The 23731-nt window shown below is 38.0% G+C and overlaps 1 long non-coding RNA gene across 1 annotated transcript in view; it reads left to right on the top strand.

The window, feature by feature from the left end:
* LOC127504128 (uncharacterized) overlaps positions 1-17383 on the top strand; it is a 366868-nt gene extending 349485 nt beyond the window's left edge. Inside the window, exon 3 of the long non-coding RNA XR_007927295.1 lies at positions 17330-17383. This is a non-coding gene — a long non-coding RNA (uncharacterized LOC127504128). The remainder of the gene's footprint in view (positions 1-17329) is intronic.
* The last annotated feature ends 6348 nt before the right edge of the window (positions 17384-23731 follow it).

Here is a 23731-nt window from a genome sequence, read left to right as displayed (position 1 = left end):
TTACTTATAACTGATTTTGCAGGTAATTTGTTTCAGACTTAAAATGCAATGTAGAGTACTTGCTATGTATGTTCGGAGACCAGCAATACTAATTTCTCATCCATTTTGTTTCGTTCTCTGCTTGTTGATGTTGTTGTACAGCAAGAATGTTGTGACAGTTGGCCGGTGTTGTATTGCCCCGCCCCTCCTCCACTCTGATTGGACGGCTGGCTAAAAAGTGACAGTGATGAGCGCAGCATTTTACTCAAAGTTGAACATTCTTCAGCTCGAGGCGACCAGTAAAAAATGCTGAGCTCTCAGCACTTAAGCGTAAAAAAGACGCTCAGCACCTCGTTATGCTCCTGGTGTTTAAAAAACGCAGCACTCCCACTGAAAACAATTGGAAAAGTATGCTAGCCGCTGGAAAAAACGCTTTGGTGGACAGACCGGCCTTAGTGTAAATAGCATCTATCGCACTTAGTGCAAATAGCCGCTGAAGAAAACATGCCTATTTTGTGTATATGTGTGTTTTATGCAACAGCAAACATGATAACCGAACTGCAAGCGAATGATTCTTATGAACGGCTTCTTGTTAAAATAAATAAATAAATAAATAAATAATTCACAAATCATTCTCCATTTCAAGAGTTACAGGTTTGTATCAACCTAATGAAAAAGGTATTCCTTGAATTGGTCAGAACATTAAATATACAGGAACAATTATTGATTATTGGAGCTGGTGTGAGAAGAGCTTCCACAAAAAAAAAAAACATAAAGATTTACAAAAAATCATTGATGGAATTGTTAGGGAAGCAGAATTATTCAGTGCAATCGAGATCATACGCAAAACCAATTTCCCTTCCTTCTTATTCCCATTCTTATTATTGACTCAATATGAATACTTCATGACTCCACAACCTCACTACAGCTCATTCTCTACTGGGAATAGAATCACTAAACTACTACACATCCACTATAAATTTTAATCTTTGCAGCTCTAAAAACCAGTATTCTCTGAAGAATTTCTGAATGTCACGGGAAGCAAAACCGCCTCCCCCCACAATCCTATACACCCCATTTCAATATTATTTTATTTATGGGAGAAGATGAATTGACTGTTTTATTTGAACCTATACTGCCTCATCAAAAAACAAGCGGTGACATTTATTATTTGCAGAGAAAAAATAAGAGCTTTTAAGTCTTATAAACCCCGTTATCTTTTACTACAGTCACATTTGGTGCAACAAACATGCAACATATTTACGAAATCGTAAAGCATAAAGCAACAGCTGTAACACTTTAGATTAGGGAACACATATTCAATGTTAACTAGGCGTTTTCCCTCAATGAACTCTTAATTACTGCTTATTGTGTAACGTGTAGTCACACACACACAAGTCAGAGATAAACAAAGAGTCTTTTAATCAGCAAAGGGAACAAGCAGGAGAAACAGAATAACCACTACACTTAATACAAACAACACCAGACAAAGAAACAGAAAACAGAGCTTAAATAGACAGAATGATGAACTGAAACAGAACAGGTGTAATGGGACTAATTACTAAACGAGGAAATTGACTAGAAATTAGGCAAACAGGACCTGAGAAAAAAGAAACTCAATCAAACCAAATATACTCGTGACATATTGATAGTAAGGTAGTTGTTGTAGTGGTTATGTTTAGGTATGGGGTAGGGTTAAGGGCAGCCTGATCTCATGGAAAAACGTACCCGTGGAAACATTTTTTGCAAAACGCAAAATACGTACCAATATGTACTTATCACTGCAGTTTCCAACAAAAACCAACACTAGAGGCAGTAAAACAGCAAGCACTTTTAATCGTTTTCATACACAATTATGATTACAGGGTCAGATTATGGATTAATAAAGACTTGTTTTCACGTCTCCTTGCACAGTATTATGTTATGATCTCAAAACACTTTTTATGAAAGAGCACGATTTGTAAACAAATACATTTTGGACTTTACATCACTGTTTCGCTTTTCTGACATAACAAGCTTGCTCAGTAGCTCAGCTGGTACGAAATTGTACTTAGGATGCAGAAGCCTTGGGTACGAATCCTGTGAAACATGACTCACATTAAAAGAGCTTAAAGATGAGAGATGAAAAACAAGCTAAAACGGCATGATTACGAATGCTTTTTATGTCACATTTGCTTTTGTTAACACTACCGGGTAGGTTTAGTTGTAGTGTTGGTGGTATGTTATTTTAAAATGTAATGGAGCATTAAGCTTAGCGACAATCACTATACATTTTAAATCAGAGCTGCAGTGATACCCATCGGCAACCTTCCGGTCTCTCTCTTGAATCCAACACGGAAATGACTTAAACTGCAATTCATCGACTGGCCACTAGAGACAGGCTCCAAAGGGGAGTCAATCCCATAGACCCCCCATGTTAAAATGCCCAACTTTACAGCAGAAAAAATATGTTTACAACCTGGTACAAAAAGTGGTTTTGGTCTATGTACTGAAGTTAATTTTGCCCTTCATGACTACTGTTAGGGGGGAGAATTTTTTTTATAACTCATCCGTTTAAATTATATTAAGACTAAAGGCAGGAACACTCCAAGCCAACGCCTATGAACTAGAGGTGATGAAAGCAGACTGCGGGGTTGGCTCACGTCGTTTTTTTTTTGCCCTGACACACCAAACCGATGCTCGACACCCGACGCCCAAGTAGCACGTCCATTCTGTGCCTGCGTAAGATGAAATGCCTTTCCGTACCAGCAGGAGGCAGTAGCTGAACAGCCAATCAGAATGATCAGACGGGCCGACAAGCTCTGACGCTGATTCAACATGTCGAATCGGCCGAAAAAAAGCTGATGAGGACCAACTTCAGCCGACAGTGCGGAACACAGAAAACTTAGTCGGCCGATGAACAAAAACTGCCCAACGGCCGGCTGTCGGCTTGGTGTGTTCCTGCCTTTAAAGTTCTGCATAATTAAGGGTGTGGCCACTTCAGTGACAGGTGGATTGCTGCTGCTATCACTACTAGCCGTTTGTCTGCTGTCTCAGCTTGACCCACGTCCCGCCTTTTTGCCTATTTTCGGTTATCCGGGAGTGACGCGCTGCCAAGATGGCGACAACCAGCTCTGCCCAGTTTGGGCTTCAAAAATGCTCTTCAGAAACCTACGGGTGATATCACGGACACTATGTCCATTGTTTTATACAGTCTAGGGTGATGCGTATAAAACCAATGTAATAAAAACGCACCATATTCACATTCATATGTTTTGGAAAAAACTGAACACGCTTTTAGCGCCACTCAGTGGACATTTCACATTGAAACTGTCACGAAACATGCATGGTGCAATGTATTTTCGTTTTGCAAAAATATTCCCACAGATATGTTTTTCTAATGAGCCTGGGCTGGGATATAGAATATGGTCATGCAGAATAAGGCATTAATATGTATTTTCTAAGTACTAATAAACAGCCAATATGCTAGTAAAATGCATGCTAATAAGCAGTGTTGGGCACGTTACTTAAAAAAAGTAATTAGATATAGTTACTAGTTACTTCTCACAAATAGTAACTGAGTTAGTAACTGAGTTACATCATTATAAAAGTAACTAATTACCAGGGAAAGTAACTATTGCATTACTTAAAAAAAAAAAAAAAAATTCAAATATGTAAAATAACTTGGATGCCCCCCAATATTAAATATGTCTAAAAATAAATTATGCTTGATCCAACTCATGACTCATGATCCGCTCTTGCTCACGACATGAAATTTCTCTGTACTGTACTATACATGTTGGTAGCCATTAAAGAAAACGTAGTTTCATATTTATGTTTAAACAGGCCTATGTTATGTTTTAAATTCATCTATTTGATTATGAAAAGTGAACAGCATGAGTAAGATAGAATACATCATAAGATGCACAATATATCAGGAGAAATGAAGTGGGTCAGACATGATTTTGACCACTTCATTAAGTTTTGTTTTGTAGAAAGTCTTTCTTGAAAGTGAATTTAGTTTTGTAAAAATTGTATCTTAATTTGAATCAATGTTTCATCAACCAATTGCCAGAATTTAATAAATAAAAGCAAAAATAGCAGACAATATAATCATGACATGGAGGCGCCGGCGTGATCACTTGCACGTGAACTGGTGCGCGTCTTATAGGCTAACCGAAACTCAGCGTATAGGATGCTTGCCTCACAGACATGAGAAATATATCTATAGAAAGCTTGAAATGTCTACTTTTAAATGAAATGATTCAAAACTAAAAGCGCTTGAGCACTATAGCCTATATTACGTAAACTCTCATTATTATGGTTTATTCTCCTCCAGTATTTAAGAACGAAAACGCTTTGCAGGTCTATCATCTCTAGTCACACACCAATCGTCATCAGTTAGCATGTGTCCCATCACACACACACCAGAGAAAAAACTTTGCAGGTCCTATGGCTGAGAGAGAGTCTACTCGGAAGAAAACCGCTTCAGTGAGCTCAATTATAGTAACGCCGCATTTTTTTGTTGTTGTCAGTAACGGTGTTGTAACGGGGGAAAAAGATATTCATTTGAATTTGTTTGATTCGTTTGATTACGACATTTATTTATAACGCTGTTATTCCCATCACTGCTAGTAAGCAACTAGTTAATAGTGAATATGTGTTCCCTATGCCTAATCTAAAGTGTTTAAAGCAACAGCTGTTTTCAGTACACACATATCAAATCATTTTGTATTATTTTATTACTAAGCATCATACTTAAAATATTTTATCTTATTTCAGTACTAAAATAACTAAAAGTAAATAAACTAAAACTAAAAAAAAACTTTATAGACATACTTTAATTATTATATTTTAAAACAAAAATATAATAATTAAAATATTTTATTTTAAAACAAAAATGACAAAAAACTACTAAATTACTACAATTTTAACAAATGAAAATGAAAATAATAATTAAAATTTAGGGGCGAGTATTTATTGAATAAATAAATACATAAACAAATAAACATGACCAACAGGTAGAAGGAATAATGAGAAATGTGGGGGGAAGAGTTAACAGCAGCAATGACCGTGGCATTTGAAAGGCTCTCTATGATGTCACTTCCTCACCATGGGCTGTTATGCTTCTGCATGTTTGCATTTTGATTTTTTCATATTTTGTCATCCCTCTAGGCCGCATTAGTCACTTCATAGAGCGCCCTGCACTGGTGCCGAATCTTACATAATACCCCTTTAACTGACAAACAGACACACACATGCAAACATACCCTGCAATCAGGCTGTGGACACATTTGCTGGGAGCCACAGAGGTAAACTCATGGAAGCATGCCTCGGGTTCTCATTCTCCACACACCTGCTGTCATCCTCTCTCCCTCCTCAAATTTTGGATTTCCTTTCTCTTTCCCAACCAATTTCCCCTGTTGCCTTCATCTCACCAATGCTACACATGTGCTGTGTGTTGATATTATGCTAATAATTACAGCTAAGCCAATTTTCTGGGTCCAAACACCCAAATCTCCTATCTCCTAACAGTTTATTTGAGCCGTTTATTCAAAGGGTCAGTGGCCACAATAAAAAAAAAATAAAATAAATAAAAAAAAAGATTTAAAAATATGTGGCAAGTTCTTGGAAGTGTACTATTTGTATTTATTCATTTGTTCAAAACTTTTACCATTTAAAAAAAAAAAAAAAAAAAAAAGTTTCAATTTAATGACTGTAAAAATGTCATTTTGTGAAACCATTAAGTAAAAAGTAGCTAATCACATCTTAATCATTACTTTGATTAATGTTTTTAAATATATTTTTTTCCAGGCATTCTTTTTTTTTCTTCAGAAATGCTGAATTATTACTTCATAAATATCATGTTTAACAAAATATTGACCTTGACTATAATCCTTCCTTTCTATGATATTAGTTCCTGTTTTATATTTGTTTTTTGCATTTTGGTTTAACCACATATTTTTGTTGGCCGAACCATATGACTTTGATTAGGTGGACAAAAGTTTTTCAAACTTCCAATTTTGCTTTCCAAATTTGTATATATGTCACACACCCTTAAAGGGATAGTTCACCCAGAAATGAAAATTATCCAACAATTTACTCACCCTCAAGCCATCCTAGGTGTATATGACTTTGTTCTTTCTGCCGAACACAATCAAAGTTATATTAAATAATATCCTGGCTCTTCCCAGCTTTGTAATGGGATTGAATGCCACTCCAGGTGGTTAATAAATGCCTTCTGAAGTGAAGCGATGTGTTTTTGTAAGAAAAATATCCATATTTAAAACTTATTTTAAACTATAATCACTGCAACGGTCGTGTGCGAGTCTAGTTCCGGCAGAAGAGTGACCTCTGACCCGACGTATGACGTAGCTCTTCTTCTCCTATATTGAAATCCACTGTTTTCTTTAAAACTTCTCATTTTAGACTTCTAATTTGTGACCGGTGTTTTGTTTTGCTCTATCCTCTGCGCTTCTGCGGTCATTAAATCTCACCTGAGTTTACGTTACATCTACGTCATATGTCGGGTCAGAGGTCACGCTTCCACCAGAACTCGACTCTCTCATGAACACGTCTGCGGCCGCTTCCACAAGCCAGTTATTATAGTTTATCAAGCTTTAAATATGGATATTTTTCTTACAAAAACTCACTTCAGAAGGCCTTTATTAACCCTCTGGAGTGGTGTGGAATAGTTTTATGATGGATGGATGCACTTTTTGGAGCTTCAAAATCTCTAGCGAGCCATTACAAAGCTGGGAAGAGCCAGGATATTATTTAATATACCTCTGATTTGGTTTGACTGAAAGAAGAAAGTCATACACGCCTAGGATGGCTTTAGGGTGAGTAAATTATGGGATAATTTTTATTTTTGGGTGAACTATCCTTTTAAGTATGTCAAAGAAGATTCACTGAGTCATTAAACAAAGCCATATAGAGATGCACTATTAAGTTGTATTTTCGCTTCAGCATTATTTACTGGATCTAAAAAAAGCAGCATGTTTTTACAATGCACACATCCTATTTTACCCAAGTTGTACTTCCTCTGTGCCTCACAGCATCAGGTGTTGACAGTCACAGCAACCCATGCCAAAACATGCCGCACACCTGGCAGGCGGATGTGACTCGCACTCACACCAAAGCGGTGAGTCACCCCCGTGCCAGCGGCAGTCTCCCGGACAACCGAAAACATCTATCCCTGTGGTCTGTCAGAATCTGAACTCGGTCTCTGGTTTAAGGGTTTCCAAAAAAAGAACTGCCACATTTTTTTTTTAAACATTTTTTTTTTTTTTGCTTTTCTCAATGTTCTGAACCTCTAGTGAGGCTCCATGTGTAACAAGCCTGCGCTATCACTCATCTGAAAGGGCAGTTCCACCACAGAGTCTAAAATTCTTGACTACATGCTCTATTCCACAAGTACCGCTCTATGGCTAGACCGTTAACTGGACTGCCCGTCCCCTGAGATAACAAGCTCACATCCTAGGCAGTCAATGAAGTGGATATACTAAGTTTTCCAGTGTTTCTAAATATTTAATGACTTCCTTATGTAATGTAATATTCTAGGTCTTGGGTCCATACTTTAAATGTTCCATGCTCAATACAAATTATGTAATGTTGTGTACTTATGTAAAAACCATTCAAAAGCCAGAGAACACTGGTGAAAATGCTTTTATTTTACATTTATACAGTGTTTTTCATTACATGTTTTCATTTCATTATTATAGCTGCAAAAATAACCTGAGTGAAACTTTTTGAAAAATAGAAAAATGTACTATTCTCAAAACATCCACTTATAAAAGTATTTGTTATGCTTACAGACTTGCAGACTTACTTTAGAAAATAGAAATATTTTATCTTACTAATAATTTAACAGACAACAACATTTTTTTTTTTTAAAGTCGTGGTTTAGCGAAGGATTTTTTTTTTTTTTTAATTAAAAAGTGGCAACCCCTTCAATATGTTCTGGTGATACGTTTATGATGAAGATGAGGTGAGAGGCGTAGCGGATCTATTTGCAATGTAAAACATCTCAGTTACGTATGTAACCCTCATTCCCTGAAGGAGGAAATGGAGACAACGTCACCGACGTATTAGGATCTGAACGTGTAATGTCGAACGTAACTGACTGAAAAGGAACATTTAATAAATCAAACTAAAGAACTAAATACAAAACTAGAAAGAACATAAAGGCAAACGAAACCATTTTGTAGACAATCAACACAAGACAATGAACAGAGTGAACTGAAGAAACACAAGATAATAAACTGATAATGAAAAATACAAAACAGTTGTGCACTAATCAATCAGACAATGAATTTCTATGACAACTAAAGGAAAAGAGGAAGAAAACACAGGAAATACTGGTAACAACCTAAAAGTCTATGGAAAAGAAACCAAAAACACTGACAAAACTTGAAATCTGCACTCTAAATAAAAATCCGTAAAAATAGGGCACAATGTACTATATTAATTTAACGGAATTTTCCATATTTATTTTTTTTACCAGTGTTTTTAGCTGTATTTAGAATTTTGCACTTCATTCTGTTGTGTTTTAGCTTTAACGGAAATGTCTGTAAAATTACTGGATAATGTCCGGGTTATGAGCTGCCAGTACTTTTTCTGTTATTTTACGGATTTATTTTTTACAGTGTGGGAATACATGGAGGAAAACTGTTGGTTTTAGTGAGTCAAGACAATGTGAACTTGACACCAAGAATTGGTGATTGACAGGTTCATCAATTAAAAAACTAATAAATGCCAAATAATAAAAAAGAGAAATTAATAAAATTATATGAAAGCATCTTTTATTTGTTACATATTATCTTGCTCTAATAATATTCTAATGTACCTTTCAAAAGTTTGCGGTTGGTAAGATTTTTGAAAGCAGAGAGCTCTTACACTCACCAAAAATATAGTACAAACAGTGAAATTACAATATAAAATAACTGTTTTCTGTTTTGAATATATTTTAAAATACAATTTATTCCTGTGGTGCAAAGCTGAATTTTCAGCAGCCATTACTGATGCTTAATATTTCAAATCTTTAATCAATAAAAGTTCAAAAGAACATTAATTTCTTTTAAATAGACATCTTTTGTAAAAGTATTCATTTACTGTTTCAGTGATGAAAGATTTTGCCACTCCTATTTCTGCAATGAAAACACAAATCTTATGTAAACCTTTCAGGTAAGGAGCGCTAGACACAATGACCTTCTTTTTCTTCACCTTAATTACAGCAGTCACAATGTAGTGTAGTAAAGGTCAGAGCAAAGTAAATGACTTTCTCTGAATACAAATGAGAGAAGTGCTTGATTAGCAGAAAGCTGGACAAAGAGAGCTGTGGTCATTATCTAATCAACACAAAGATTTTATTTAATGTCATGTGGGGATGATGACTGGGGACCACATTCAAATCTGTCGGGAAGGCCTGTATACATGCTCGATCTTTTGTGAACTGTCACCATCTTGCTCTGGAGCCCCTCAGTCAGCTTACATGATGTGACAAACTCTCATATGGGGTGTCCTCTGCACGGCTGCAAACCGTATTGTGTGTGTGCATGTGATGTCAGTGTGTGTTGTGTCACGGCCATCTCACTCGCAGTGTCTAATGAACCATGGCCATGAACAAGTGCAAAGGGCTGCCAGTTAAAGCAAAACACAAAAACCCATGTAAGATCACATCATTATATTTAACAATAAATGCAATCTAATATTGCACCCAAAAGAACAATTTACAATGCACCCATATACATGTTAGTCATTGTCTAACGTACACAAGCAGAAATCATGGTTACTGTACATAATGTAGCATTTATTCTCTTATTATATAATGCAATATTTTAATAGCGTTGAGCTTTTGTTTAGTAATTTGTTAGCAAGGCAATCCATAAGCTGGAATTCTTTAATAACATTTGGAATTCAATATTCTTGCATTTTCAGAGGAAAATATTGCTATGCAACATTGCTAAGGTCTTCTTAGTGGTTGCTAGTACATCGAAATGCGTTTAAGTCAATGACATATAAGAGTGTCCACGCTAAAGAAAAGGAAAAATCATTAATGGTTACACTATTTTAAGGTGTCCATGTTACAGTGTAATTATACATTTAAGTACTGAGTAATATTCATTAACAACATGTACTTATTATAAGGTTAGGGTTTGGTTTAGGGTTAGTTGCATGCAATTGAGTGTAATTTACTGCAACTGAAGGGATACCTCATTACTTTTTTGGGGAGTCACACCACATGACATTTTGCAGCTTGAAATAATCTTTGCCTTGTCATAAAAATATCAGATTCTAATTTGACAAGACTTATTGACCTTGAACTTCTGTGTTTTTTTCATGTTTATGCATTTTGGTTGCAACACATAACTTTGATTTTATGCACATTATGGATATTTTTTAGTGCTTAGTGTAGAAGTATTGTATTTCATACAATGTTTTTAATGCATTTTAGAATAAATTAATAGACAGGGCAAAAATAATTCGTTTTACAACACTGACCCTGTTGCTATGCTGTTCTGAGGTGAGTTTCCCAAAAGCATCATTAGCCAACTATGTTTGTTTCGTCATTACCAACATGGTTCAACAATTTAGCGTTTCCCAAAATGTCTTGGGGGGTTATGTATGTAACAACAGTTTCCTGAGAAGGGAATGGCACACTGCGTTGGATTAACGCTATAGGAATGGTTCTGCGCGAACCAGTCTCTGAGGCATGTGTGCAAGTGCACTAATGAAATTGGCCTTTGAAGTAGCCAGGTGTTGACCAGTAAGCGAGTCAGCGAGACTATATATAAATAGATGCACAAACATACGTCACCAGATTGTAATTTTCTAAAGAAAGATGTCCAGGCGTGCGTGCAGTATGGCAAAGCGATGCAGCATCTCATTCACTTCTCAGGGAACTGCTGTTATTTATGCAATCCCCAAGATGTTTCCTTTTAAAGGAATTCAACTCTGCGTTAGATTGATGTTATGGAAATATCAATACCCATACCACCATACTACAAAATGTGAATAAGCACAATTGTACACCGTTATCACAATGCTGAAGGGGCAAGAAAGTGAGACGACAATCACATCCACCAACAACTTCAATAGAAGAGGTTTGCTACCATCCTCAGACTAAGCATGAATTGTATACTTTAGTCAAGGAACTTGTCTGCCGAAAGCTTCAACAGAAGAGTGCAGGTATCCGCACCCCATCTTGCAGACTGTAAAAGCAAACCAACTGTGGGGAGCAAATACAACATGGAACCACATGGGCAGCTCAACCCTTAGTCCTCCTAAGACGAGAAGCCCAAGCACTTTAGAGGAACTTATCCAGAAGGGCAGCCAATGAAGAATGAAGCTGACTGTCAACTCAACATCCTCCTGATCCGCTGCCACTTTCGTAGCAGACCATCATGGAAGCATGCCGACCTATAACATCTGCACTGGACCAGCTGGAGGGGGGCAACAGGGAGAGCAGCGACCAAACCATTCTCTACTTTATCTGTCACCCTTCCCTGGGCATCAACTTAAAGGCCCATACCGCCAACCCCCAAGGGACCACTACAACTCTCATTCACTTGCCTCAGCCAAGAACAAGTAGTGGAAGATGTAGATGTGGTTGTTACATTCAGTGTTAGCAGGGCAGTCCACAGGATGCTCTAGGCATACAACTACAGTCACCGCCCTACCTTTATGCTGACACTCCAAGATAGCTTGGAGGTGCAGAGGGCAGGATGCCTGAGAGCATACAACCGCCAACACCACCTAACATAGACACCACCTTTAGGATAGTAAGCCAACATCAAATGTATAGACTACTACCTCCAGAAGAAAAGTGGAGAGGCAACTGAGAAAGTTGGCCGCCAAAAAACGGTCTGCTATCTCTCCGCTAGCTGCCTTCATCAGCTAAAGGTTGCTGTATATAAAGAGTTCTAAAAAGGAGGCATGCTGATGCTGCACAGAGACCCCAAGCCAATGCTGGGGGAGGATGACCGATAGCTGTTCAATTTGACTGATCTGTCCACTTAAACTATATAGATATATAGATGGATGCTTTTCATTCATACTCTCACCTCCAACTTCAGTGCTGAAGGGGGAAACAAAGGAAGTGGGAACCAATCAGGGCAGCTGCAACTACTCACACATCTGCCAGCAACTTCCAATGGAAGAAGGGAGGTTTCTATAGTGCTACCATCTCAGGTCAGACAGAGTGCAACACCTCAGACTCTACTGCCATCCTACACACAAGAAAGCATAGATACTTCACCTTCAGCTCACAGTGCTGAAGAGGACAGCAGAGCTCATTATTAGAGGGGTCGCATCTACAGCTAGCTACGTCCACTGACAACTCACACCTGGAATAGGGCGGACTACTGGGCTGCTACCGCCACTAGGCTTAGGCTCAGCCTACTGCATCTCCCAACTGGAAGAGGGCAGGCTACTGCACCGCTACCATCTCAAAGATCCAGGAAGGATCTTAAGGTGTGGTCCACTGTTTCTTTTTATCTATGACCTCCCCGAAATCCTTCCCGGACTTCCTGCAGGCACACTGCTTCTTCACTCGACTCAAGCTTGGTTCAGGGTCAGAAGGCTTCTCTGCAGCACTGCCATAGTGTTCAAGGCCCCACCGGCTTGGCCCACCACTGTGTACACCTTACCCACCAGCCGCAATATGGTCTGACATGGCTTAGAGGATAAGACTGGAGCCTGTAGATGCAACGCATGGAGAGAGATGGCTCGCAAGCATTTTTTCAACCCAGGGCATCTTCTCATACCCAAAATTGCTCAGTCCCCTTATATTTGCATGACTAGAGACTGGATATGGAACAACACATGATGAGCCTCAATTTCAAACACATCCGACTCCTCTGAGTCAGATGAGGCCATTATTATGTTCTCAAGAAGACTGGAAGAAGCCTCAGAGCAGGCTCCCAAGTCCGTGATCCCCACAATCTTAATCTCTGAGCTGCCTTAGCAGCCACGGGACCCGAACCATGGGGCGCAGTAGCCAGATGCATGCTTCACTCCCAAATAATGGACGCACAAATCATGTGTATCATCCTCTGTCAGAAAGCATGTGCATGGAGGTACACATCTTTTAAATTGTTGCCATAATAACTCCTAACTGATGGAATCTAAGACAAACAATGACATATACACATCAAACAAAGTGGCTTCCTGAAGACAAAGAAGCTGATGACGTATGTTTGTGCATCTATTTATAGTCTCATTGACTTGCTTAACAGTCGTCACCTGAGTATTTCAAAGGCCAGTTTCATCGGTGCGTTGGCATAAATGCTTCAGACACCCAGTCACACAGAAGCATTCCCATAGTGTCGATCTGACGCAGCATTGAGTCCATGGCTCTACCGTTGGAGAAAGCAAAACAGCCAACTTGGATCACATGTGACTCGATAACCAATCACATTATAGTCTGCAATTACCGTTTAAGCATACCATAGAAATGAATAAATAGTGCCATAAACTGAATCCTACCTGTCTATCACTTCTCAAAAAAAAAAAAGCTTTTTTGGAAACTTTAAAAATACATCAATCCAAAACAAATGTTTAATGGTAAACATGTTTAAGATTAGCAGACAGGCTGTGGATGCTGAAGCCTCTCCTCTATTGACATTAACATGCATAAAAAACAACAAACTAACAAACAAACAGCCTCTGGTCTGCTTGCCTGTGTACTGCTTTGTTCCTTTTTTTTTTTTTTTGCATAACCTTTCTTGCTAACCTTAAAACGTCTTTGGTATGACATAGAGGGAACCTGCAATGAATCAAGAGAAATTGTGTTGTGGAGAAAGCTGCTGACTTAATGAACCAATTACATTATTGCATGTTAACATGATTTAAAAAAAAAAAAAAAAAAAAAAAAAACGAATGGCTTTCTGTTGTGTTGTTCAAGTAAATTAACTTTAATAATCTGACATTAATTGTGATTTTAAATGTATTAATTAGCATAAGTTATTACTTTATCACCTGCCTGTGACATCATTAATGAAAAGCCTATATTGTTGAACCAATTTGAATTTGCAACAGTGCAGGAAACAGCTATGCTGTGTTCGAAATCGCCACCTATACCCTCATTCACTATTCCCTACATTAGCCCACTAATATAGTCCACTTGAAGGAGTGAATGAAACGAGTGAGTGAATTCGGACACTGAGTGCACCGGAAGGGCTGCCTATTTCGCATAGTTTGTGCTACTGTTTAATAATCTTTTGAAATGTAGCAAACTGGCAGCTCCAGTAGTAATGAATATTTATGTTGAACTAGCATGTTCAAACCTTTTAAACGATATTAATGATTAATTAAAAAGGAATTTATACCTGTATGATAATGCTGGACCAGCACGGTTTGGAAAATGAATGGATGATTGATTCAGCTGCGGGCGCCATCTCCTGGAGAGACGCGGGAATTCATTCAGCATCGGTTGTACACTCATTATTACGGTGCATTGTGGGATTGAGTGAGTGCACTCAACATCGTCCACTATGGTTTCGGACACCACTACAAATGGCGGTCCCGTCAAATAGTGCCCTATTTACGGGTATAGGCGGCGATTTCGGACATAGCCCTAGTTCATTTCTCCAACGAAGCATTGTACGACAGAAGCAGCAAGTTACGGCAAACTTTAGAGACTCTATAAAATTTTCATTAGGATTAACATTGATGATGTCAGTATGTTGAAATGGTACATTTCAATAGCTATCTAAATATACAATACTATTTGTGTTGTAGAACCACTTATGTCAGACTGTCCTCCTCCAAAAAACAAAACAAAAAAAACAAACAAAAAAAACGACCCTATACGTCGTTTTTCAAGCACCTTATTACGACCTATATTTACGTTTTAAAGTCATGCGCCCTCTAGCTTGCGTAAAAATAATGACAGTGTCGTGTTACGTTTGTCGTCATGAAATGACGTATGACTGTCGTTACCAATCAAAATGCATGTTTATTTAAATGCAACGTGTGGACTTTTTACACCATTTGTCCTATTTCCATTTAGCAAAATAATTTTTTATTAACGACTACACATACCCCAACCCTAAACCTACCCTTAGTGATTTATAGTGCATATACACTTTATGAGCACATGCGTTGCCTGGGATCGAACCCACGATCGCATTATCACATGATTGCATAATGCTATATATTGCAATGATCTGCCAGTTGAGCATTAAAATGAAAGTGTCCTGTTGTCGATAGGGGCACAACTTTAGTAAACGCTCCTATGGGTCGTATTTCAGGGAAGTGACAAACAACCTATATAGGCCTATTGGTTGGAGAACATGTACAAATACCTACAGGTATGTGGTATGTGTCTAGTTAATTCCTTTAACGATGCATCATTTTACAGTGTTCAAATGGCGAGATAATGTATGTCATTGCACCGCTACACTGTAAAAAAAAATTGAACTGTAAAAGACTGTAAAATGCTACATTAATTGGTTAACAGTAAGTTCTCTTATTATATATGGGGAAAACTATAATGATTTAGCCTTACATTTCATGTAATTTTATATTAAAATACTGTTAAATGTACCGTTTTTGGAGGGAAAAAAGAATAAATCATCTTACAGTTTACAGTGAAAAGCCATAAACTGACATTCTTAGAATTTCTTGTGTGACACTTCACATTTCCCACGCTCATGCAATGGATAAGCTCACATACACCAAGCTTAAGCAGCCTCTTTCCCTCATGTCAACACACCTTTTTCAACAGGCAAATGCCTCCATTGCAGTGGTTTGGGGTCCATGCCAGTCAATGGCAGCTGAATCCCAGCAGCCAAGGGCATCAAACATTCGCTTCAGATCTAATCAAACGACACCCAATCTCATTTGTGAAATGTCAATATGATATCTGGCACAATGGCAAGTGACAGACAGCCATCGACTACAGTGCGCAGTCAACTTTATAATGTAATAAAGCTTCAATTTGGCAAGAGTGATGGAAAGTGTCGCAATGGAGTCCACCTGGGGTGAGAGGTTAGCATTACACAAAAAAAAAAAAAAAAAAAAAATCGGAATCTGATGGTAAACTGTCAGTGCAGGAGCTCTCAGACACGGTTTATTTTTAGAACATATCCTTGTTTTAATGCTATGATCGAAAAACACACCCACCCTCAGGATATGACAGATGTTTTTTTCCCCTCTCTGCTGTAGTTGGTTCTGCTGAACTTGTATCATCTCTGTCTGAAAAGCCAATGAATTAGGCTTTGTTCCAAAACCGAGTGAGCTGCTTTGCTGTCTGCTACCTACATAGGCAGCTGTCCTCGACAGGCAGCATCCTAACACAAATGTGACCAGTTTGGAATGTTTCATGTAGGCAACAACACAATGCGTCATATAAAGCTTAGGAGATTAGGTTTAATTGAATTCAATATAATGAGTTGGGTCTTAGCATGTTGCTAAGCTACATGCTAATGCTCTAGCTTGCGTACTATTTTTCTTTATTCGTATGCTTTCACATTGTGTACTCCAAATATCATTGGCTCTTATGATTCAATTAAATATTCTAAAGGATACCACACACCCTGGCATTCACTTGTTTCAGCTGCTGCCATCAGGCAGACGCTACCGGTGCATTAAAACAAGGACAAAGAGATTTAAGGACAGTTTCTTTCCTAGTGCCATAAACATTATGAACTTCAATATGCACTGACCTCATTTCATTACACATATATATCTCTTATACACTGAATGTAAGTCTTAGTGCAATAGCTACAACTCTTTATTGTGCAATTATGTAATACACTGTGGCATTTATAATTTATGTTTTTGTTACATGTGTACAGGTGCTGGTCATATAATTAGAATATCATCAAAAAGTTGATTTATTTCACTAATTCCATTCAAAAAGTGAAACTTGTATATTATATTAATTCATTACACACAGACTGATATATTTCAAATGTTTATTTCTTTTAATTTTGATGATTATAACTGACAACTAAGGAAAATCCCAAATTCAGTATCTCAGAAAATTAGAATATTACTTAAGACCAATACAAAGAAAGGATTTTTAGAAATCTTGGCCAACTGAAAAGTATGAACATGAAAAGTATGAGCATGTACAGCACTCAATACTTAGTTGGGGCTCCTTTTGCCTGAATTACTGCAGCAATGCGGCGTGGCATGGAGTTGATCAGTCTGTGGCACTGCTCAGGTGTTATAAGAGCCCAGGTTGCTCTGATAGTGGCCTTCAGCTCTTCTGCGTTGTTGGGTCTGGCATATTGCATCTTCCTCTTCACAATACCCCATAGATTTTCTATGGGGTTAAGGTCAGGTGAGTTTGCTGGCCAATTAAGAACAGGGATACCATGGTCCTTAAACCAGGTACTGGTAGCTTTGGCACTGTGTGCAGGTGCCAAGTCCTGTTGGAAAATGAAATCTGCATCTCCATAAAGTTGGTCAGCAGCAGGAAGCATGAAGTGCTCTAAAATGTCCTGGTATACAGCTGCGTTGACCTTGGACCTCAGAAAACACGGTGGACCAACACCAGTAGATGACATGGCACCCCAAACCATCACTGACTGTGGAAACTTTACACTGGACCTCAAGCAACGTGGATTGTGTGCCTCTCCTCTCTTCCTCCAGACTCTGGGACCCTATTTCCAAAGGAAATACAAAATTTACTTTCATCAGAGAACATAACTTTGGACCACTCAGCAGCAGTCCAGTCCTTTTTGTCTTTAGCCCAGGCGAGACGCTTCTGACGCTGTCTGTTGTTCAAGAGTGGCTTGATACAAGGAATGCGACAGCTGAAACCCATGTCTTGTATACGTCTGTGCGTAGTGGTTCTTGAAGCACTGACTCCAGCTGCAGTCCACTCTTTGTGAATCTCCCCCACATTTTTGAATGGGTTTTGTTTCACAATCCTCTCCAGGGTGCGGTTATCCCTATTGCTTGTACACTTTTTTCTATCACATCTTTTCCTTCCCTTCGCCTCTCTATTAATGTGCTTGGACACAGAGCTCTGTGAACAGCCAGCCTCTTTTGCAATGACCTTTTGTGTCTTCCCCTCCATGTGCAAGGTGTCAATGGTCATCTTTTGGACAACTGTCAAGTCAGCAGTCTTCCCCATGATTGTGTAGCCTACAGAACTAGACTGAGAGACCATTTAAAGGCCTCTGCAGGTGTTTTGAGTTAATTAGCTGATTCATTTTTTAGCTGATGAGTGTGGCACCAGGTGTCTTCAATATTGAACCTTTTCACAATATTCTAATTTTCTGAGATACTGAATTTGGGATTTTCCTTAGTTGTCAGTTATAATCATCAAAATTAAAAATAAATAAACATTTGAAATATATCAGTCTGTGTGTAATGAATGAATATAATATACAAGTTTCACTTTTTGAATGGAATTAGTGAAATAAATCAACTTTTTAATGATATTCTAATTATATGACCAGCACCTGTATAATGTGATGTATGTAAATTATGTTCAAGGGAAGCAATTCTAATTAAATTGTACGTGTGTATAATGGCAATAAAGGCATTCATTCATTCATTATATCGGAATCCTCTGACATTTCAATTAAAAAATTCTCATTTTGGACTTCTAATTCATGATCTGTGTTTTGTTTTGCTCTCTCCTCTGTGCTTCTGCATTCATTATTATGTCATGCATCGCATCAGAGGTCAGGTTTGCGTACAGATGTTTGTCGGAAACTGGTTATTATAGTTTATAAAGTTGTAAATATGGATTTTTTTTTTTTTTAAACAAAAACCCATCGCTTCGCTTCAGAAGGCCTTTATTAACCCCCTGGAGCCATGTGGATTACTTTGATGGATGGATGCACTTTTTTGGGCTTAAAAATCGTGAGTGCCCTTCACTGTAGCATTATAAAGCTTGGAAGAGCCAGGATATTTTTTAATAACTCCGATTGTGTTTGTCTTCGAGAGAATATACAGGTGCTGGTCATATAATTAGAATATCATCAAAAAGTTCATTTTTTTATTATAAATTATTTTTAAAAATGAAACTTTCATATATTCTAGATTCCCTATATGTAAAGTAAAACATTTCAAAAGTTTTTTTTTTAAATTTTGATGATTAGAGCGTACAGCTCATGAAAGTCCAAAATCCAGTATTTCAAAATATTAGAATATTTCCTAAGATCAATCAAAAAATGGATTTGCAAAACAGAAAAGTTCAAGTTCTTTAAAGTATGTTCTTTTGTGCACTCAATACTTGATCGGCAGGACATATTACAGCAAATGACTTGCTCCTAGCACAAATTACTGCATCAGTGAAGTGTGGAATGGAAGTGATCAGCCTGTGGCACTGCTGAGGCACTATTGAGCCTTCAGATCATCTGTATATTGTTGGATCGACTGTTTCTCATCTTTCTCTTGAAAATATCCCATAGATTCAGGTCAGGCATATTGGCTGGCCAATAAAGCACAGTAATATCATGGTCAGCAAACCACTTGGAAGTGGTTTTTGCACTGTGGGCAGGTGCTAAAGTCCTGCTGGAAAAGGAAATCAGCATCTCCATAAAGCTTGTCAGCAGATGGAAGCATAAAGTGCTCCAAAATCTCCTGGAAGATGGCTGCATTGACTTTGCACTTGATAAAACACAATGGACCAACACCAGCAGATGTCACGGCCCCCCCAAATCATTATTGACTTCAGAAACTTCACACTAGACTTCAAGCAGCTTGGATTCTGTGCCTCTCCAGTCTTCCTTCAGACTCTGGGACCATGATTTCAACATGAAATGCAAAATTTACTTTTATCTGAAAAGAGGACTTTCGACCACTGTTCACTGTCCAGTTCTTTTTCTCCTTAGCCCAGGTAAGATGCTTCTGACGTTGTCTCTGGTTCAGAAGTGGCTTGGTAGTCCTTTTCCTGAAGATGTCTGAGTGTGGTGACTCTTGATGCGCTGACTCCGGCTTCATTCTACTCATTGTGAAGCTCTCCCAAGTGTTTGAATCGGCTTTACTTGACAGTATTCTCAAGCTTGCGGTCATCCCTGTTGCTTGTGCACCTTTGCCTACCCAATTTCTTCCTTCCAGTCAACTTTGCATTTAATATGCTTTGATATACACTCTGTAAACAGCCACCCCATTCAGTAATGACCTTCTGTGACTTACTCTCTTTGTGGAGGGTGTCAATGATTGTCTCCTGGACCATTGCCAAGTCAGCAGTCTTCCCCATTAGTGTGGTTTCAAAGAACAAAAGATACCCGGAATTTATACTGTAGGGATGGTCATTTAATGAAACTCAAATGTAAATATTCTAATATTTTGAGATACTGGATTTTGGACTTTCATGAGCTGTACGCTCTAATAAACAAATTAAAAAAAAAAAAAACTTTTGAAATGTTTTACTTTACATGTAGGGAATCTAGAATATATGAAAGTTTCATTTTTTAAAATAATTTACAATAAAAAAATGAACTTTTTCACGATATTCTAATTATATGACCAGCACCTGTAGTCATATACACCTAGGATGGCTTGAGGGTGAGTAAATTTTCATTGAACTATCCCTTTAAGTTCCTCACCTTCTCTAATTCATTGTCTGGTATTGTTTGTGCATGGCAGACTGTTTTGTGTTGTTGGCTTATGTTTAATAAAGACTGTCGTTATTTATACCTTCTTCTTCATCCTTGGACTTAAACCGTTACACTGTTAGTATGTTGAAATGGTACATTTCAATAGCTGTCCAAACATGTATGTGTTCTAGAACCCTATCTCACTCACAAATACCTACAAATGTTAAATGTAAAAAAAAAATAATGTCATTTATTACTCACCCTCATGCCGTTCTACACCCGTAAGACCTTCGTTCATCTTTGGAACACAAATTAAGATATTGTTGATAAAATCCGATGGCTCAGTGAGGCCTCTATTGAAAGCAAAGCCATGCAAACTCTCAAGGTCCATAAAGGTACTAAAAACATATTTGAAACAGTTCATGTATGTTCAGTGATTCTATCTTAAAGGCAGGAACACACCAAGCTGACGATCGGTCGTCGGGCAGTTTTTGTTCGTCGGCCGACTACGTTTTCTTAGTGTGTTCCGCACCGTCGGCTGAAGTTGGTCCTCGTCTGCTTTTTTTCGTCGGAGCTCGTTGGTCCATCGGGCCATCTGATCATTCTGATTGGCTGTTCAGCTACTGCCACCTGCTGGCACAGAAAGGCATTTAATTCACAGAACGGACGTGCTACTTGGCCGTCGGCTGTCGAGAGTTGGTTTGGTGTGTCAGGCCGACTTTGACCCAGACGCTGCCGACGTGAGCCAACCCCGCAGTCTGCTTTCATCGCCACTAGTTCATCGGCATCGGCTTGGTGTGTTCCTACCTTAATATTATAAAGTGACAAGAATACTTTTTGTGCGCCAAAAAAACTAAATAAAGACTTTTCAAAAATGTTCTGTATGGGCCGATTTCAAAACGCTGCTTCAGAGTTTTACGAATCGAATCAGTGAATCGGAGCGCTAAAATCACAAGATTTCAGCAGTTTAGCCGTTTAATAGGAAATCCGAATCACTAATTCGAAACAAAAGCTTCATGAAGCAGTGTTTTGAAATCGGCCCATATAGATATTGTTGAAAAGTTGTTATTTTGTTTTTTTGGTGCACAAAAAGTATTCTGTATTCTTGTCACTTTATAATATTAAGATAGAACCACTGAACTCACATGAACTGTTTCAAATATGTTTTTAGTACCTTTATGGACCTTGAGAGTTTGAATGGCTTTGCTCTCAATAGAGGCCTCACTGAGCCATTGGATTTCATCAACAATATCTTAACTTGTGTTCCGAAGATGAACTTAAAACTGAGATGATTTATGTAAGTCAGTGTGGAATGTATAGCATATTATACTAAGTATTCTTTTTTTTTTTTTTTTTTTTTTTTACATTTCTATTGAATCTTTTTTTTTTGTCAAGTGTCAGACCATTTGAACCTAAATTGCATGTTCATTACATTTACAATATAATATAACTGACAATACAAACCAAAAAAAAAATAAAGAATAAAAAATTCAATTATTTTCTAGAGCATAAGTGACAAATGCCTCAGGTTATCTACTGAAAACCATAAAACCAGTCATGGGTATAGCAGACAATCATAACAAGAAAATGAGAGGGGCTTTTCCTTTCTCCCTTATCTGTGGTCGGTGGAGTTGGAGGATTGTGCAAATATTCCTTTTGGGTTGGCAATTTGCTGGAAAATTTTAATAGTAGCCAGACAGATTCATATTTTATGATGAGACTGGGGAGAGTTGTATCTGGAGGATTTTTTGAATCTCAACCCCTAACATCTCCTAAATAAGCCAGTCAGAGGGTTCAGGGGATTGTGCAATAATGAATTCAATCATTTTTCTTTTCTTTCCAAAGAATGGTGATATAAGTCCACCTATTAAAAGGCCAACAATGAATAGTCATCATTAATTTTGCACAGGGAAGCCCTGCCATACATATAATGTAGTCTTGTGTAGCCAGACTTATGACTTGCCTTATAAAGTCAAGTCCTCACAGCAGCTTATTCTACTTTTTGAAACTGTTTGATTGACATGTAAAGACACCAACCAGAGTCTACCACATTTTATACAAGTTGGTTTAGTAGTGGGGTTATCTGAAAAGATAGTCTCTGACTGACATACAAAGGGTAGAAGTTGATCTCTATGGGTCACAGTGGTATAAATATAATTAATAATTCATTGATTAATTAACTGAATTGACCAGTCAGCATCCATGATTCTTCCTTCACTGTCATCACTCCTCCTTTTATCCTTTGGGAGCTCCTCCGTGGGATTCATTACAGTAGCAATAGTAGATTGCTGTAAGTACAACAAACACTGTTAAGGTGAAAAACCTTTGGGAAGTACTGTATCTGACACGCTCGTTAATCTGTACCATCCAAAATCCTGTTAACAGCAGAACATTGCGCAGGTGCTTTTACTTTTACTTTGCTATCCCTTTTAATCTATCATCTGTTCAACCGCATACAACATGCACCTGTGTACAATTCTGTTTCTACTGAATAAAATGAACCTATTTATTTCTTGGCCTTAGACTCTTAGCATTTCAACCATATGTTCTTTGTCTTTTCTCATACAGTAGCCTACTACTGTACTACTACAACTAGAGAACAGACTTTTATTGCAGTTACTTAAGCACCACCTAGATGGGCTACAATATCAAGAAGTATCATCACATGCGTATATCATAACACTATACGATATACAAAAGAACAATATACAGTAATAATACACAAAATGTACTGGGGAAATGCATGTTCATTCATTTAAACACAGTTGTCAATTAATTATTGGCAAAGATTCCATCTTTATAGACTGAATGTAATTACTGTGGCCTGTGCTTTCCTGTGTCTTCCAAGTGTCTTTGAAATGTATGTGGAGAGAAAATGGTGATTGAAGCAGAAGGGTGATAGCGCTCAGTGGGGAAACCAGACATTGCGGGGCCTGGCATGCAGGGCTGGAAGAGTAACTTTTACAATTGTGCTTTTGATCGCTCCAGTCGCTACAATATAATATAATTTAATATCCAGCGTTAGCGTCAGTTCTGGCAGGTCACGTCAGTCAAGCTCGCATCAACTGACTCCCAGATGACTCGCGTCTACCTATAGGATACGACGCCGATCACAGCATCCACATATAAGCTGCTCAGTATTATCAGTAGCTATCGCGTTTCTCAGGAGCTAATTAAATGGCGAATTCGACAGGCAAAACAGCATCATCTTACTAGGAATTGTGCAATCAGGAATTTAGCGAGAGGGATTCGTTCCTCACATG

Source organism: Ctenopharyngodon idella, chromosome 21 (assembly GCF_019924925.1).
Source record: "Ctenopharyngodon idella isolate HZGC_01 chromosome 21, HZGC01, whole genome shotgun sequence".
Classification (NCBI taxonomy): domain Eukaryota; kingdom Metazoa; phylum Chordata; class Actinopteri; order Cypriniformes; family Xenocyprididae; genus Ctenopharyngodon; species Ctenopharyngodon idella.
This window is presented reverse-complemented; position numbering and strand designations above follow the sequence as displayed.